This window comes from Hypanus sabinus, chromosome 20 (assembly GCF_030144855.1).
Source record: "Hypanus sabinus isolate sHypSab1 chromosome 20, sHypSab1.hap1, whole genome shotgun sequence".
NCBI lineage: Eukaryota > Metazoa > Chordata > Chondrichthyes > Myliobatiformes > Dasyatidae > Hypanus > Hypanus sabinus.
This window is the reverse complement of record NC_082725.1, coordinates 37,204,319-37,223,394: the sequence shown is the minus strand read 5'-3', so window position 1 is coordinate 37,223,394 and position 19,076 is coordinate 37,204,319. Positions and strand designations below refer to the sequence as shown.

Here is a 19,076-nt window from a genome sequence, read left to right as displayed (position 1 = left end):
TTTTTGGAATCTTTGTATCTTTTCTGTAGGTTTAGGAGCAGGCAAATTAAGTTAGATGTGGTGCAGATATTCTTCCCGCCCTTTTTGTAGGAGATCCCCGAGAACCAAAGATGACTTGATCTCTTTCCAGTTCAATGAGTTCTGATGGTACTAATCAGGCCAATATGGGAATGATCGATTCTGCCTTAGGTGGTCTTGGAGATATTTGAATGGCAGGTGTTCTGATGGGAAATAGTTTAATTCTTCTGAAGCTTTTATTGGGTTTTTGCGTGGTTGTGACAAAAAGAGTAGAGGCTCTCAGAATCTTTCTGCACTTTGTTTAGCGTTGGGCAGGCAGCTCCCACAATCAGTGAGGATGCTTTATTTTTACTAAAGCTTTGAGGGTACTCCTTGATGTATTTCCTCTGTTATCCACATAGCTTCGAATAGACCGTGTGTTTTGAGAGTCCAGTGTCAGGCATGCAAATACGTGTTGTCCAAGCATGGAGTTTAATTAAGGCCTTATTGCTGAGGATGCTGATGTTGGTTTGCTTACTTTATGAATAGTTTCAAAGCAGTTTGCAGAACCAGTTCATGAATTACTCCTCCAAGTGAAATGCCTGTTAAAGGTAACCCATGACATAAGTATATAAAGATTTCCGCTGTCAGAGAGACCACAAAATTAGTTCTAGTTTAAGGATTTAATCATCAAACACAATATTCTGCAAACAACCAAAGGCTGTGCTTGGAATTCTGTTGATAACTATTGTACATTGCTGTGAAATGGCACTTGAAATATTGATACTGATTTACGTTTCGTAAGTTTCGGTGTGCACCTACATTATTGGGAGCTTCTCACAGGGCTGGAAAGGGCAGAAGCTTCTAGAATTTTGTGAATGCCAAGAAAGAAGAGGAAATCTTGTGAAATCTTCTTCCTGATAGAAAAAAGAAATTAGATTACAGTGTTGTCATCTTGATTTTTCAGAACAAGGAGTACGAGACTTTGCAGCAATAACCTTGGTAACTGAACAACATTCAGGTCTGTCCCTTCAGGTATTGTTCAGGAATACCCTGAAATTCTGGATTAGGAGTTGTAAATGTCTGTGCAGTCATCTTAAGGTGAGGTATTTTTGTTAAACTCCAGATGACATACAGAGGGTGGTCATGCTCCAAGTGTATGCTCCGATTTGAAGGTTAGTAATTTCTGTTGATGCACTTCTACATGCTTTTACACTGGCCCGTATATGAATGAGCTAAGGTTCCTTACCTGCTGGATCCTCCTTGACTATCTCCTTCACCCACTTTCCACGAGAGCCATTGCTGTTTCTCCAGCAGCTGAAAAAGAGGCATGAGTGTTGTGGAATCCTGGGGTTCCTTTTCGCTCCTGGAAAGCTGGACGAGAAAGCACAGCCTCCTCGGAATGTGACTCAATGTGGCACATGTTCACAGAATAGGAATCCCACTTCTGTTCCATAACATAATATGTTAAGTTATGACCATAATATGATGTTTTTATCTGCAATTTGAGAAGGATAAGGGCAGATCGGAGGTGTCAGTGTTGCAGTTGAACAAAGGAGACTATGGAGCCATGAGGGAGGAGCTGGCCAAAGTTAACTGGATGGATATTCTAGCAGAAAAGACAGTGGAACAGTAATGGCAGGTATTCTTGGGAATAATGCACAAGGTACAAAATCAGTTTATCCCCCAGAGAAGGAAGGATTCAAAGGGGGGAAAGGGGCAACAGTGGTTGACAAAGGAAGTCAGAGATTGTATAGCATTAAAAAAAAGGCAGTATGACAGAGCTAAGGTGAGTGGGAGGACAGATGATTGGGAAATTTTTAAGGAACAACAGAACTTAACTAAAAAGGCAATACAGGGAGAAAAAATGAGGTACGAACGCAAGCTAGCCAGGAATATAAAGGAGGATAGCAAAAGCTTTTTTAGGTATGTGAAGAGAAAGAAGATAGTTAAGAACAATGTTATGCCCTTGAAGAATGAATTGGGTGAAATTGTTATGGGAAACAGTGAAATGGCAGAAGAATTTAATAAGTACTTTAGATCTGCCTTCACTAGGGAAGGCACAAGCAATCTCCCAGACGTATGGATGGGCCAAGGACATAGGATAACAGGGGAAATGAAACAGATTGACATTAGGAAGGAAACGGTGATGAGAAGACTGATGGGACTGAAGGCTGACAAATCCCCAGGTCCAGTTGGTCTGCATCCTAGGGTACTAAAAGAGGTGGCCCTGGAAATTGTGGATGCATTGGTAATCATTTTCCATTGTTCCTTAGGTTCAGGATCAGTTCCTGAGGATTAGAGAATGGCTAATGTTATCCCACTTTTTAAGAAAGGAGGGAGGGAGAAAACAGAGTCCTGTCAGCCTAACATTAGTAGTGGGGAAGATGCTAGAGTCCATTATTAAAGATGAAATAGTGGCATATCTAGATAGCAGTGATAGGATTGGGCCGAGCCAGCATGGATTTACCAAGGGCAAATCATGCTTGACCAATCTATTGGAGTTTTTCGAGGATATAACCAGGAAGTTAGACAAGGGAGATCCAGTGGATGTAGTGTACCTCGATTTTCAAAAGGCATTTGATAAGATCCCACATAGGCGATTGGTGGGTAAAATTAGAGCTCATGGCATTGGGGGGAAGATATTGACGTGGATAGAAAACTGGTTGGCAGATAGAAAGCAAAGGGTAACGGTGAATGGGTGTTTCTCGGAATGGCAGGTAGTGACTAGTGGGGCGCCACAGGGCTCGGTATTGGGACCACAACTGTTTACGATTTACATCAACGATTTAGATGAAGGCATTGAGAATAACATCAGCAAGTTTGCTGATGATACTAAGCTGGGTGGCAGTGTGACATGTGATGAGGATGTTAGGATAATTCAGGGTGACTTGGATAGGCTGAGTGAGTGGGCAGATACTTGGCAGATGACGCTTAATGTGAATAAGTGTGAGGTTATCCTCTTCGGGAGTAAGAACAGGAAGGCAGATTATTATCTGAATGGTGTAGAGTTAGGTAAGGGAGAAATACAAAGGGATCTAGGGGTCCTTGTTCATCAGTCACTGAAGGTGAATGAGCAAGTGCAGCAGGCAGTGAAGAAGGCTAATGGAATGTTGGCCTTTATTACAAAGGGAATTGAGTACAAGAGCAAGGAAATCCTTTTGCATTTGTGCAGGGCCCTGGTGAGACCACACCAGGAGTATTGTGTACAGTTTTGGTCTCCAGGGTTAAAGAAGGACATCCTGGCTGTAGAGGAAGTGCAGCATAGATTCACAAGGTTAATTCCTGGGATATCCGGACTGTCTTACGCAGAGAGGTTAGAGAGACTGGGCTTGTACATGCTGGAATTAAGGAGATTGAGAGGGGATCTGATTGCAATATATAAGATTATTAAGGGATTGGACAAGATAGAGGCAGGAAATATGTTCCAGATGCTGGGAGAGTCCAGTACCGGAGGGCATGGTTTGAGAATAAAGGGTAGGTCATTTAGGACAGAGTTAAAGAAAAACTTCTTCTCCCAGAGAGTTGTGGGGGTCTGGAATGCACTGCCTCAGAAGGCAGTGGAGGCCAATTCTCTGGATGCTTTCAAGAAGGAGCTAGATAGGTATCTTATGGATGGGAAATCAAGGGATATGGGGACAAGGCAGGAATTGGGTATTGATAGTAGATGATCAGCCATGATCACAGAATGGCGGTGCAGGCTCGAAGGGCCGAATGGTCTACCTCAGCACCTATTGTCTATTGTCGAACATGAAATACAAGAGGGAAGAAGGTTTTCAGGGCAGATTTGTTATGTGGTAATAAATCTAGCTTTACATCATACTGTGGGAGAGGTGTATTTTCCATGGAAAGTGCTCAACACATGTACATCAGAACATTATTAAGTCCAAACACTAAATTACTTAGCTGTAGAAACTTGGCTTGTATTCACATCAGTGTAGAATGTTGAGTGGTGTTGACTGAAGTTTGCAGAAGTTTAAAATAAGTTGATTTTTGGTTGTATTGAAACTACACTGGTTATTGTTGACATGCTGCAATAGGAACCATCTATAAAATAGCATGCATCAATATGCCAAGGCTAATTCAAAAGCACCATTCCAAATTGTGAACTTGGCTCTCAGATTATCAGCATGAGTATGGGAGCTCTAATGCTTGCAGGTTTCCAATCAGGTCACTGCCCATACAGTCTTGGAAATATATCCCTGTTTCTTAGTTATCACTTGGTTTTGGTTCAAACACTAGATCGCTCCATCAAACATCAATTATGAGTGCATGTATATGTAATTCAGTAATTCAAAAAAATAGTTCATCATTAACAAAAGAGATTCTACAGATGCTGGAAATCCAGAGCAACACAGACAAAGTGTTGGAGGAACTCAGTGGGTCAGGCAGCATCTAAGGAGAGGAATTAATAGTCCATATTTCGGGCCGACACTTCATCCTACAACCTGCTGGGTTCCTCCAGCATCTTGTGATAGTTCATAGTTAGAGCAATTAGGGGTAGATGATTAATATTGTCCTTACCACTGGGTGCCACATTCTTTCAGTAAATACAAAAATCTCTTAAGATCATATTTTTAACATCAGCTTATTTCAAAAGGGACGTGGGAAGTACCTTTTTGCGCAACCTAAAAGGAAAATCCCTATAGGGCAGGGATTCTGGCGGACAACTAGAACTCTTGAGAATGAAATCAATGTATACAGTAGATATCAATATCACATAAAGAGAACAAAAGATATAGACCAAAGGCTGGAAAGTGGAATTGTATTGCAAATCAGGTGCGGTCCTATTGAACAGGAGCACAAGCTTGTAGAGGTGAGTGAGTGTTTTTATTTACTCACATATTGACATCACCAGCGATGCCACCATATATTGTTTGCCATGAAGTTAAGTGACATTTAAGAGTTAACAACATTGGTGGCTACAGAATCACACAGAGCTCAGAGTAGGATGATGTTTCCTGCTCTGAAGGAAGTTATGGAGCCAGCTGTGGTTTTGTGACTACCTGGCCACTAATCTGAGGCTAACTATTTAATAAAAATCTTAATTTATTTTACTTACTTGAATTTGAATTCTACGGCTATCATTGGGATTAGGGATTCATCGAGGATTGGACAGAGCTGCCAATCTCCATGCAAGTTGCTGCAAATTTTCTTTATTTTGGTCTTATTTTACATGAATGATGTAGTTCATTCAAATAATGCAATAAGATCATGGGTTAATAGGTACATTGATAGTTCCAGCTATTAACACTCTGCGCTTGTGGAGATATCTTTATTTTTCTTAGTCCATTAGACAATAGACAATAGACAATAGGTGCAGAAGTAGACCATTCGGCCCCTCGAGTCTGCACCGCCATTCTGAGATCATGGCTGATTATTCACTATCAATACCCAGTCCCTGCCTTGTCCCTATTTCCCTTGATTCCCCTATCCATCAGATATCTATCCAGCTCCTTCTTGAAAGCATCCAGAGAATTGGCCTCCACCGTCTTCTGAGGCAGCGCATTCCACACCTGCACAACTCTCTGGGAGAAGAAGCTCTTCCTCAACTCTGTTTTAAATAACTGACCTCTTATTCTCAATCCATGCCCTCTGGTACTGGACTCTCCCAACATCTGGAACATATTTCCTGCCTCAATCCTATCAAATCCTTTAATTATCTTAAACGTTTCAATCAGATCCCCTCTCAATCTCCTCAATTCCAGCGTGTTCCATTAATTCCTTCAGAAGGATTCTTCAATGCTCAGGCTCACTGACATTCAAATATCTTCTGTTCTTAGTTCCTGAGATTGGCTTTGGGAACACTTATCTGTCCATAGTTGATCAACAACCAGATTCCGGAGCTGGAGCACAGTAAGAGTGTTGTCAGTGTTTAGTAACTGAGAGCTCCAAATACAATGCCATCTGTTGCATGCTATCAGTTTCAAAGGAATGCTGGAATGATTGGGAATGGGGCAGTAAACCTGAGCAAAGATCAAGGGCTGTTTGATCTGTGTGGGATGTACTGCTAAGCGCTTGTGTGGACTCCAGCTGCTCTGCCACTCCAGTGAAAATCAGAGATGGTCATCGACACATTTCGGTGCACTTTCCCTGAATGTTGGACGCAGCAAGATTCAATTTCCTTGCTGCTTGATGGACTGTTTTCGAACAAGTTGGTAATTTAAAAAAAAGTCAGATCTGAATTGGTACAAATGCTGCTTGCAACCATGCAACAAGAAAAAAGTGTCCAGGACTTCTGTATCAAGTTTGAGTTTTTCTGCCTGAGTGAGTACTTATGACTCATGGAGTCACTGCTTATACATCATGGAAACAGAGCCTTTGGCCCAGGACCTCCATACTGACCAAGTTGCCTATCGACCTATATCCCTATAAACCAATCCAATTATTTAAAAAACATATAATTGTATTGCCTCTCCTACCTCCTCTGGCAGCTTGTTCCATATACCCACCATTTTCCGTGTGGACAACTAGTTTCTCAGATCCCATTTAAACCTTAAGCCTATACCCTTGAGTGTCAGACTACCCTGCCCAGGGAAAAGAATGATTGTGACTATCTACCTGTTTTATACCCTTCATAAGGTCACTACTCAGCCTTTTTCAATAATCCATCCCAATCCGTTCTCTCCTTGTAACTTCATGTTGAGCTGTCTTTCTTTGAACCAAGTCCCCATCATTAAAACATGTGCATCACCAGCTTGTGAATGTTGCTCACTGATGCCACACAGTCTGCAATGCTTGTTTTGATGTAATTTTAACAAAATTCTGTCATGTATCTGAGATGTGTGAAGGGCACGTAGCTCAAAAACCAAAGCAGATGTGTAAAGGCTTACAGTGGCACTAGTTAATGTGTACATTTCTACCTGGACCACAGCAGGGCAGTCAAAGGCATCCGTTTTCCTACAGGTAAGTTACATTTCTAAGCTTATATCATCAATAAGCGTCCCTACCCCCTTGATGCCATTGTTCTCAGGACCTTAATAACTCCAGTCACAGGCAATGTATACTTCTCAGTTGTTTCCTTGATTGTCAATCCTTTCTCTAGATCGCATAGGATTCTCTCCCTTTCCCACAACACAAGCATTATTATCCCCCTTTTGTCCTCTTCTGTTAATCATTTCAGTCTTGTTTTCTCCACAGTCTGTTCCTCTCCCCTCAGCAGTGCAAAGATGTGGTAGAAGTGCCTTGAAGCAAGTACATATTCTATCAGACACATTGTGCCCTGGGCTGGTGTATGCTGAAACAGTGGAGCTCCAGACCTCACTAAATGCTGGGATAGTCCTCTTTTGCAATGGCAGCTTAAAGTGTCCTGGAAGAAGATTTAGGCCTGTGTATTTTCCAATCTAGAAACATTCTTTTTAATGATCTTTAAGTTGATGTGCGGATTGGTTGTACCATTAAAATAGGCAACGGTCAAGCCCAAGTCGAATTTCTGGAGTGGGCCTTGAAGTCACCGCTTTCTGTCTCGATGTTGAGAATGGCACCACTGAGGACTCAACTGACCACATTTGGTTTCCCTGACATAGCAGCCTGCATGCACAGAGGTTCAGACAGACCCATCTTCAAGCACAATCCATCAGATGGGCTTGTGGACAACGGACAAGGGCTAGAAGCAGCACATGTTTCTGTTCTCTCTCTGTCTTTCTAACTGCCTATCTCATTCTCTGTCTCTTTATCTCTGTTTTTGTCTCGCTAGTTCTGTCTCCTTCTCTCTCATAACCCTCGCATACTTGCTCAATTCCCAGCACAGCAGGCAAAAAGACATTTCCACCTTGCCACATCAGTTCTTCTCTTGGTTCCTCTCTCCGCAAAAAGAGTAAAACATTAATTCTTGACTTAAGTAAATAGGCTTTTGTATGTGGCACACTGAGAGTCTGCTCCAGAATATACAACATTGGCTCACTTTGAAGACTCTGGGGGTGGGGTTTCAAAGCATAAATTTTCTTTGGATTTCCCTTTAGATTTGGCTCTATTGTCTTTAATTATCTGAGTACCCTGAGGTATCCAGCATTTATTTGAAAACTAAAATTATGTATTTTTATTTGATATGATATATCATTATAGAAAATTACAATAATAGAAAGTTTGCTGTGTCGATCCCACTTGTCTTATGTTCAGTTGTGTCTGTGCAACCTATTATGCTGAAAAAATTCTCTTTGTGTGTTCCTTCAGTTGCAATTTTCATCTCCTTTACTTCCATAGTCTAGTAGAAACTTGTTCTTAAGACAAGAATTGTTCATCTATTTTCCGATGCAACACCGTTTTTACCATGGAGATCATTTTAACTGGCTGCGTCACTGTCTGATATGGGGTGGGGGGGGGGGGGGGATGCTGTGTGCTGCTGCAAAGGATAAGCTGTAGAGAGTTGTAAACTTCGTCAGCTCCATCATGGTCACCAGCCTCCAGAGTATTCAGGACATCATCAAGGAGCAAATCCTCAAAAAGGCAACATCCATCGTTAAGGACCCCCATCACCCAGGTCATACCTTTTTCTCATTGCTACCATCAGGAAGGAGGTACAGAAGCCTGAAGGCACACAGTCAATGATTCAGGAACAGCTTCTTCCTCTCTGCCATCCGATTTCTGAATGGATGTTGAACCCATGAACACTATTCACAACTTTTTATCTTTATTTCTGCACTACTTATTTAATCTAACTATTATATATATAGTAATTTACTTTTTCTCTATTATTATGTATTGCATTGTACTGGTGCTGCAATGAGAACAAAAAATTTTGCGACGTATGCCAGTGATATTAAACCCGATTTTGATTTTACACAACAGAGTTATCTAACTAATTTTATTTGACTCGCTTTCTTTCAGGAGGTCCCACCCAGCAGGCCCATTTTATGTCAGTAGATCAGATCGCTGCTCCCATTACCCCTGTGCTTTAGAGTTGATGTGAACCAGTGAGGCAGTGGGATTGAATTTAGGCATTCAGACAACATAGGTAGGTAGTCTGATAGCCTAATAATAGCAAGTAAGGAAGATAGCAGTAGCCATATACCTTTTAGATCATGACCTCATTAGCTAATGTTGTAAACTCCTAGGAAAACCTGCACTGGGAGTTGGTGCTTTAGTTCAGAGATGTTTCCTGCATGTCAATGAAATGGCCATTTTTAGTGGATGCCTGGGGGATGATTGAAATATTATAGAGTGGAGGATTAAAAAAACTGGGTATCCTGTTTCATTAACTGCTGACAATAATAATAGGAAGTGGGAAGGCTGTGAGGTGGGCAAATCCAGTGGCCTTAACATTGCTGATTCTCACAGTATCAGTATCCTGGAATCAGCAGTAAGCAAAATACTCCAATGGCAGGTCAGAGGCAGCATATCTTACAGCTAATGGCTCATCTCTGACTCTCCATTAAGGTCAGGGTCCATCCTTCAAAAAATTCCAATCTTAATCATGTTCTTCATCATAGCTTACCCAGCTATGGTCATACCCTGAGATGTACTTTCCACCAGTGACAGTAAGTACTAGCCTCCCCTAACGCCTAATCTGCAGATGACCTGCACCACCTCTTTCACTGCCACTAATTGAACACTGAATTTCATCAGAATCATTGATACAGGGTGCTACGTATAATAACACTGCCGGCCTGCGTCTTGATCAAGACACGTTGGTTAAGGAAAATCTATCCTTCTTCCCATTTAGGGAATTTGGATCCATCCCATATAGTTGTCAACAATGGACACACTTAAATTCCATGTGACTTTGAACACCTCCATTAAATCCCTTGACCCATCCTCTGGGGGGTAATTGTTTGACCCTATTCCACCCAGGCTGTGTGCCCTCTACCCTTTATAGGCCTCCATCCATCTCAGAACGTGCCTCAGAGTAGCAGGCTGCTGGAAAAATAGCAGCTCTGGTCCTGTTGGTTGATGACGTTGTTGAGAAATGGGATCTCTCAGTGCTCAGGCCTACTGCAGCAGGTGGCCTAGAGGAAAGTCCTGAAGACAATCCCCGTGCGCTGTTGTAGAAGAGCTGCTGAGTGTTTAGTGATTGATCAAAGACACAATCAATGCAATATAGATGGAGCCTAACTAGAGTTTTATAAAACTGGAAGATAACAGCCTGACTTTTGAACTCAATGCTTCGACCTAATAAAGTCAAGCATGCCATGTTTTCTTATCCACCCTATCAAACTGTGTAGCCACTTTCAGGATGCTATGAAGTTAGACCCCAAGATCCCACTGCTCATCAACACTGTTACGGTATTACCCATAACAGTGTTCTGTCTCATTATATTGGACCTGCCAAAGTGCAACACTTCACATTTCGTCAGGTTAAACTCCATCTGCTATTACTCCACCCATACCTGTAACAGATCTATATCCCATTGTATTCCTTGCCAGTCATTTACGCTATGCACGACGTCATCAATCTTCATATTATGTGCAAACTTACTAACCCAGTCATCTGCATTTTCATCCAGATCATTTATATAGTGTAGGAGTTAGGAGTTTGAAGAGATTTATCAACTAAAACACTCAAAAACTTCTATAGATGTACTGTGGAAAGAATCCTGTGATAAGCTGCATAACTGTCTGGTACAGAGGGGTGTGGGGCTACTGCACAGGACCGAATAAAGCTACAGAAAGTCGTAAAATTAGTCAAATCCATCTCGGGTACTAGTCTCCACAGTACCCAAGACATCTTCAAAGAGTGGTGCCTCAGAAAGGAGACATCCATTATCGAGTACCCCCATCACCAAGGTGAAGGTAGTACAGAAGCCTGAAGGCACACACTCAGTGACTCAGGAACAGCGTCTTTCCCTCTGCCATCCGATTCCTAAACGGACATTGAAATTATGAACTTTACCTCACTTATTTTAATATACATTATTTCTGTATTTGCACTGTTTTAACTATTCAATATGCATATATATTCTCACAGTAATTGATTACTATATTCTTTCTATATTATGTATTATCAAGTATATAAATATGTACTGTAATTGATTTTACACTTTTTTTTCTATGTTATCATTATTGCAATGAACTACTGCTGCTAAGTTAACAAATTCCATGACACATGCCAATGAAAATAAACCTGACTGATTCTGTACATCACAAGTAGTTTGCACATTCTTCCTGTGACCACTTGGATTTCCTTCAGGTGCTCCATTTTCCTTTGGTAGGTTAATTGCCCCTAAAACTTAGGTCATATCTGGAGATGGATGATGAGAATGTGGAGAGAATAGAAAGAGGGTTAATATAGGATTAATGTAAGCAGATGGTTGATAGTTGGTGTGAACTCATTGGGCAAAAGAACACATTTCCACACACTGTCTCCCCATGATTGCATGTAGCTCTATTTCTTTCCCCCTTCCCAAGATATCTAATATACTGTCTTGGGGCAGGAGGGAAAAAGTGATGGCAGCAGTGGGGTGGTGCAGAGACTGCTCCTTCACTACTCCAGCAAACAGGGTTTAGTTACCTTTTCTGCTGTCTATGTGGAGTTTGCACGTTCTCTCTGTCACTGCGCGGGTTTCCTCTGCTTGCTCAGGTTTCCTCTCATGTCCCGAAGTTGTGTGGATTGGTAGCTGAAATGAATGTTGTAAACTGCCCTGAGTGTGTAGCTGAGTGGTAGAAGCTGGAGCTTGATGAGGATGTGGGAAAATAAAGAGGAATACATGTAGCATTAGTGTAAATGCACACTTAATGGTCGAGGTGGGGGTGTTGAATGTGAAAACCCCGTTTCTGTTGCATCTGACATTATGTAATATCTCTTTGATATATCAATGTGTGTCTAGGTGCTGTACAGAATTGTAACAATATAAAAATTTATACTGCGTAACAGAGAAAATACTTAATACTCAACTCAAAAGTAAGAAGGTAAGAAGAATCTAGGTAAATAGGTAAAAAAGGTAAGAGGAATCTATAAGGGTTTTGGGAAGAGAATCTAGAGCATGGTGACAAGATAGCTGATATCAAAGCCACCAGTGGTAAAGGGAATGTCAGTTGTTCAGAGGCTGGAAGCAGTGGAGTGCTGAAAATGTTGATGTCGGTGTATATTAAGTGGTTTGAAATCAAGAATGAGAATATTAAATTGGAGGCATTGAAGGAACCTGGTATGTATGCGAGGATAAAAGCAATAGAAGAACATTTCTTCCTATGTTACATTAGATGGGCAGAGACACCTTGGGGGTTGGGTTAGCTGGTTCTCTCTGAACTGACTTCCATAGCTTTTCTTTGCTTCGTGGCTTTCTGGCGAAGAAGAATTCCGAAGTTGTATACTGCATGCATACTTTGATAATAAATCAACCTTTGAACCTTTGGTGAGGTGGTTTGTAAAGGGAGGAAGTTAGGAATAGACAGGATACAGGCATATCCATGGATTTTCCTCCCTGCCTCAGTGTGCAAGTTAAACATTTTAGTTTTGCTGATGTTCTATTTGGTTAAATAAGGGAGAATTTTACAAAACAGAATCCTTTCAAAGTTATCAAAAAAAAAATCACACCCTAACTTGAAAAGTTAGCTTGAAGTCATTATGAACAACTGGCTTTACACTAATTGTTGCTTTACATTATGTTTACCCTTTTAAAAAGTGCTTCATTGACTGTAAAGTTTAACGGGATGTGTTCAAGTCATAAAGGGGAGCTTTGCAATCACAAGTGTTTTCCCACATTTCAGCATCCATGTCTGCAGTTTTTCAATAAATTAAATAAATCTTTACATGCAGGTGATTATAAAATCAATTTAATTATTTGCTAATTTTGGCACAGAGAGAAGCCACCAAATCCATGCCGGCTCCCATTGTACCCTGAGCACCTCAGTTCATCGGATTTACCCATATTATCTTAGAAATAAATTTCCTGCACTTACCTAAAGTTTTTAAGATGACCATATTTAATAATTTCTCAGGAATTAAGGAATTCTGATACAAAGTAACTTTATTCCCTGTATCAAAATGATAAATTTTGGCCAGAAAGTTGTTAACATTGATTTGTCCTTGCTAAATTAGTGAAATCACAGACCATCGAATGAAATAAGTAATGAAAATACAACAGATGTTAAATAATACATATTTAAGAATGCTCTTGTATGCATAGGACATTTCAATTATCTGTAATACGCTAACTGAAAGTTGGCTTAATAGTAATTTTCAAAATGAGTTTATGTAAATGCATGAAAATAAAATTTCCAGGGGTCTTGGTAAAGAGGCACAACCAGAACACTGATAGGCTTTAAAAATTATAAGATTCAATAACACAAGAGATTCTGCAGGTGCTGGAAACCTTGAGCAACATATACAAAATGCTTGAGGAGCTCAATGGGTAAGGCAGCATCTCTTGAGGGAAATAAACAGTTGACGATTTGGGCCAAGACCCTTCATAAGGACATTAGTTTTAATGAGTGTGCCATTCTGTTTATTAAGTAAATCTGTGTGGCGTGAAGGAACACCTCTTAAATATTTTGTTTTGAAAAGACAATTAACCAATAACTGACAATTAAAACAGAATCCTGGATTCCAATTTAGTCCGTAAGCTAATCAGAATAACATTGCGGCTGTTCAGCATAATTTCAAAACACTTTTTTTCAGAACACTTTGATGCAAAATCTTTGAAGCTTTTTGATTCTGGTCAGAATGGCAATGCTAATCAGAAAACTGAAGCCATAGACTATGTTGAATCAAGGGGAGGAATTCCTCTAATTGTGCAGCTTGCCTGGAAGAATTTCCCAAAAGGCAAGGCTAATAGTATGGCAGATCAAAGAGTTCAATCTCATTTTTTTTAAATCTCTGAACCAAATGGACTGTTATGTCTATCAGTTTTGGCTCTGCTCTAAGGTTTTAAACAGAAGCAGTCAACTGACTTATCTAATAGATCGGAACATTATTTACAAACTGCCTGGTTAAATTTGCTTTACTTCTCCTTTCCTCATCCCAAGCGAAAACATCTTGAGACATTCCTGAAGGTCCCAAAGGAATTTTGCTCTTGCTTGTGTTTTTAACATCTTCGATTTTGCACATGTAGGGGGATAATATTAACATTCCATTAGCTCATTAAATGCCCATAAAGAGAAAGAAAGGTCAGTGGGTTGTTCAGACAGGTGCAACTTATTGTGAAGTCTTAGTGTAATCACTTAACAATAACTCTGGCAGCATCTGTGCAATGACTTGGAAAACTGAAACACAACTGTGTTCATTAATACATCAGGTCAAATTTGCCCATGACAAACATGGTAAATCATGCGCTGTCCCCAACTAGGTGGAACAAGTTATTGTTCCTGATGTAATAGGAGCACAAAAGAAAAATCCTCTTTTCCGTCTTTTTTCTACATGGGTTACATCCTTTTGTAAGGAGACTAATGCTTGTTCAGAGCTTATTAAAGGCTGTAAATTTTAATTGACATAAAATCCTTCATGGAAAAGTGGATTTCAAGCTACTTCCTGGTGCTGTTGATGCATATAATATTCCAAGCCATTAATTAGTTGTTTTTGAGAAGGTGACGACCCTGAGGCACATTCTTCACTTGCTGAACTGCATGTCTTAGTCATAGATGCATTGAACACTACAGCACAGAAACAGGCTATTCTGCTCAGCTACTCTGTGCCAAACCATTAATTTGCCTAGTTCATCAATCTGCACCATGACCATAGCCCTTTGTACCACACTCATTGAATTACCTATCCAAATTTCTCTTAATTGTCAAGATAGAACCTGCATTCACCACTTGTGATGGCACCACCTTCTGAGTGAAGATGTTTCGTGTTCCCCTTAAACGTTCCACCTTTGGCCCTGAATTCTCTAGGTGCAGTCTCGCCTGGCCTCTGTGGATAAAGCCTGCATGCATTTACCCTGTGTATACTCCTCATAAATTTGTATACCTCTATCAAATCTCCCCTCAATCTTCTATGTTCTAGGGAAAAAGAAGTCCAAACTTATTCAATCTTTCCCATAACTTAGGCCCTCAAGTCCCAGCAACATCCTTGCAAGTTTTATCTGTACTCTTTCAATCTTATTTACAACTTTCCCTGTAGGTAGGTGACCAAACCTGCACGCAATACTCCAAATTAGGCCTCATATACATTTTGTAGCCTGGGGAAAAATACACATGCCGGAAAATACTTTCTCGGGGCTTTATCCGTTTTATCTGCTTTAGATGTTCTTGCAGAAAGAGAGTATCAAAATAAAAACAACAAAACAAAATTAAAAAGAACATTTCCTGCTATTACAATCTCAGTTTAGCTTCAGACCACACCCTTGCTACATATGCAGTAGGAAAATAACTAAAACAAAATATATAAAACCAATACGGTAGTGGCAAATCTAAAAAAAATACAAACAACATTAGAATCCCACCAACTCTGTACCTTATACACAACATCGAAAATATGAATAAATACATCTCATCATAACTAAGAGAAATACTCACATTTGGAACGCACATGCTTAACTTCCAAACACATATAGGTTAGACCTTGAAATGAGTTCTCCTCGCTCATGCTAATAGGCCAATTAACAATCAGGCTATCCAGTGCTGATCAATTTACTAGTGAAAATCTTTCCTCACCAAATCTGGAAAAAGCATTCGAACATCGTCCTTTCTAGAACATGGCGTTCCTTCGTTTGACTCCACCCATGCAAAATGACATTACTGTTTTTCTCTTAAAGGCACAGGTAGCTATTTTGGCATTACCAAGGTGAGTACATAGGTGTACACTAACAATAAAAAAAAGAAATTCAACAGTTACCTGGTTACATACAATTTCAACATATTATCCCAACTTCTGTACTTAGTACATTGATTTATGAAAGCCAATGTGTCAAAAGCTTTCCTTATGACTCTATCTACCTGTGACACCGCTTTCAAGGAATTATCAACCTATATTCCCAGATCTTTTTGTCTACCACACTCCTCAGTGCTTACTGTTCCTTTTGTAAGATCTACCTTATTTGGTCCTACCAAAGTGCATCTGCAAAGTTTCAGCCCATTTTTCCAACTGGCCCAGATCCCACTGCAAGTTTTGTTAGTATTCCTCACTGTCTCGGGTAGACTTTTAAAAATAAAATACAATTATTTTATTTCATTTCATTTTATAATCCAATCTTTTTTTCTACATGTTTGATCTGGAATATGGGATACTGTGATCATATTACTGTGCTTCAAATGTAATGTAATTCATATTACTTGTATCCTTATGAATTTTGTATTTGTATTCATGCAATTTATATAATATTAATAAAAATATTGAAAGTAATATTCCTCACTGTCAACTACACCCCCAATCTTGGTGTCATCTGATTTGCTGATCTAGTTTACCACATTATCATCTATATCATTGATATAGATGACAAACGATAGACCCAGCACTGATCCCTGTTGCACACCACTAGTCACAGTCCTCTAGCCAGAGAGGCAACCATCTACTACCACTCTCTGGCTTCTCCCATGAAACCAATGTCTAATCCAATTTACTACCTCATCTTGAAAGCCAAGTGGCGGAACCTTTTTGACCCTCATCCCATTTAAGACCTTGTCAAAGGCCTTGTTAAAGTCCATGTAAACAGCATCCACTGCCTTGTCTTCATCAGCTTTTTTGGTAACTTCCTTGAAAAACTTTATACGATTGCTTAGACACAATCTATCATGTACAAAGCCAAGTTGACTATCCCTAATCTGTCCCTGTCTATCTAAATACTAGCATATCTGGTTCCTTAGAGTACTGTACCTTCCAATGAAGATCCCACTACTGACGTCAGGATCACAGGCCTATAATTTCCTGACTCATTCCTAGAGCCTTTCTTATACCGTGTAATAACATTACCAACAAGAGAAAATCTGCAGATGCTGGAAATCCAAGCAAAACACAAAAAATGCTGGAGGAACTCAGCTGGCCAGGCAGCATTTATGAAAAAGAGTAAACAGTCGATGTTTCGGGGCAAAATCCTTCATCAGAACTGGAGAAAAAAGACAAAAAGAGAGTAAGAAGGTGGGGAGAGGGGAGGAAGAAATACAAGGTAGTAGGTGATACTGGAAACGGGGAGAGGGGAAGGGGTGAAGTAAAGAGCTGGGAAGTTGATTGGGAAAGGGATAAAGAGCTGGAGAAGGGGAATCTGATAGGAGAGTACCGAAGGCCATGGAAGAAAGGGAAGGGAGAGGGGCACCAGAGGGAGGTGATGGGCAGGTAAGGAGATAAAGTGAGAGATGGAAATGGGGGGTGGGGAATGGTGAGGGGGGAGTGTGGTTCCTTTACTGGAAGTTCAAGAAATCGATATTCGTGTCATCAGGTTGGAGGCTGCCCAGATGGAAATAAGGTATTGCTTCTCCAACCTGAGTGTGGCCTCATCGCAGCAGTAGAGGAGGCTGTGGACTGACACATGATAGTAGAGGAGGCCATGGACTGACACGTGACAGTAGAGGAGGCCGTGGACTGACACATGATAGTAGAGGAGGCCGTGGACTGACACATGACAGTAGAGGAGGCCGTGGACTGACACGTGACAGTAGAGGAGGCGTGGACTGACACGTGACAGTAGAGGAGGCCGTGGACTGACACGTGACAGTAGAGGAGGCCGTGGACTGACATGTCACGGTAGAGGAGGCTGTGGACTGACACATGACAGCAGAGGAGGCCATGGACTGACACGTGACAGTAGAGGAGGCGTGGACTGACACGTGACAGTAGAGGAGGCCGTGGACTGACATGTCACGGTAGAGGAGGCTGTGGACTGACATGTGACAGTAGAGGAGGCTGTGTACTGACACGTGACAGTAGAGGAGGCCGTGGACTGACACGTGACAGTAGAGGAGGCCGTGGACTGACATGTCACGGTAGAGGAGGCTGTGGACTGACACATGACAGCAGAGGAGGCCATGGACTGACACGTGACAGTAGAGGAGGCGTGGACTGACACATGACAGCAGAGGAGGCCATGGACTGACACGTGACAGTAGAGGAGGCGTGGACTGACACGTGACAGTAGAGGAGGCCGTGGACTGACATGTCACGGTAGAGGAGGCTGTGGACTGACACATGACAGCAGAGGAGGCCATGGACTGACACGTGACAGTAGAGGAGGCGTGGACTGACACGTGACAGTAGAGGAGGCTGTGTACTGACACGTGACAGTAGAGCAGGCCGTGGACTGACACGTGACAGTAGAGGAGGCTGTGGACTGACATGTCACAGTAGAGGAGGCCGTGGACTGACACGTGACAGTAGAGGAGGCCGTGGACTGACATGTCACGGTAGAGGAGGCTGTGTACTGACATGTGACAGTAGAGGAGGCCGTGTACTGACACGTGACAGTAGAGGAGGCCGTGGACTGACACGTGACAGTAGAGGAGGCCGTGGACTGACATGTCATGGTAGAGGAGGCTGTGTACTGACATGTGACAGTAGAGCAGGCCGTGGACTGACACATTAGAGGAGGCTGTGTACTGACACGTGACAGTAGAAGAGGCGTGGACTGACACGTGACAGTAGAGGAGGCCGTGGACTGACACGTGACAGTAGAGGAGGCGTGGACTGACACGTGACAGTAGAGGAGGCCGTGGACTGACACGTGACAGTAGAGGAGGCTGTGGACTGACATGTCACAGTAGAGGAGGCTGTGTACTGACATGTGACAGTAGAGGAGGCCGTGTACTGACACGTGACAGTAGAGGAGGCCGTGGACTGACACGTGACAGTAGAGGAGGCGTGGACTGACACGTGACAGTAGAGGAGGCGTGGACTGACACGTGACAGTAGAGGAGGTCGTGGACTGACATGTCACAGTAGAGGAGGCCGTGGACTGACACGTGACAGTAGAGGAGGTCGTGAACTGACATGTCACAGTAGAGGAGGCGTGGACTGACACGTGACAGTAGAGGAGGTCGTGGACTGACATGTCACGGTAGAGGAGGCTGTGTACTGACATGTGACAGTAGAGGAGGTCATGGACTGACACGTCACAGTAGAGGAGGCCGTGGACTGACACGTGACAGTAGAGGAGGCTGTGTACTGACACGTGACAGTAGAGGAGGTCGTGGACTGACATGTGACAGTAGAGGAGGCTGTGTACTGACACGTGACAGTAGAGGAGGCCGTGGACTGACACGTGACAGTAGAGGAGGCCGTG

At 41.9% G+C, this 19,076-nt stretch overlaps 1 long non-coding RNA gene across 1 annotated transcript in view; it reads left to right on the top strand.

Moving 5' to 3' along the window:
- The window catches only part of LOC132378422 (uncharacterized), a 108,300-nt gene extending 97,236 nt beyond the window's left edge, over positions 1-11,064 (top strand). Inside the window, exon 3 of the long non-coding RNA XR_009507033.1 lies at positions 7,138-11,064. This is a non-coding gene — a long non-coding RNA (uncharacterized LOC132378422). The remainder of the gene's footprint in view (positions 1-7,137) is intronic.
- The last annotated feature ends 8,012 nt before the right edge of the window (positions 11,065-19,076 follow it).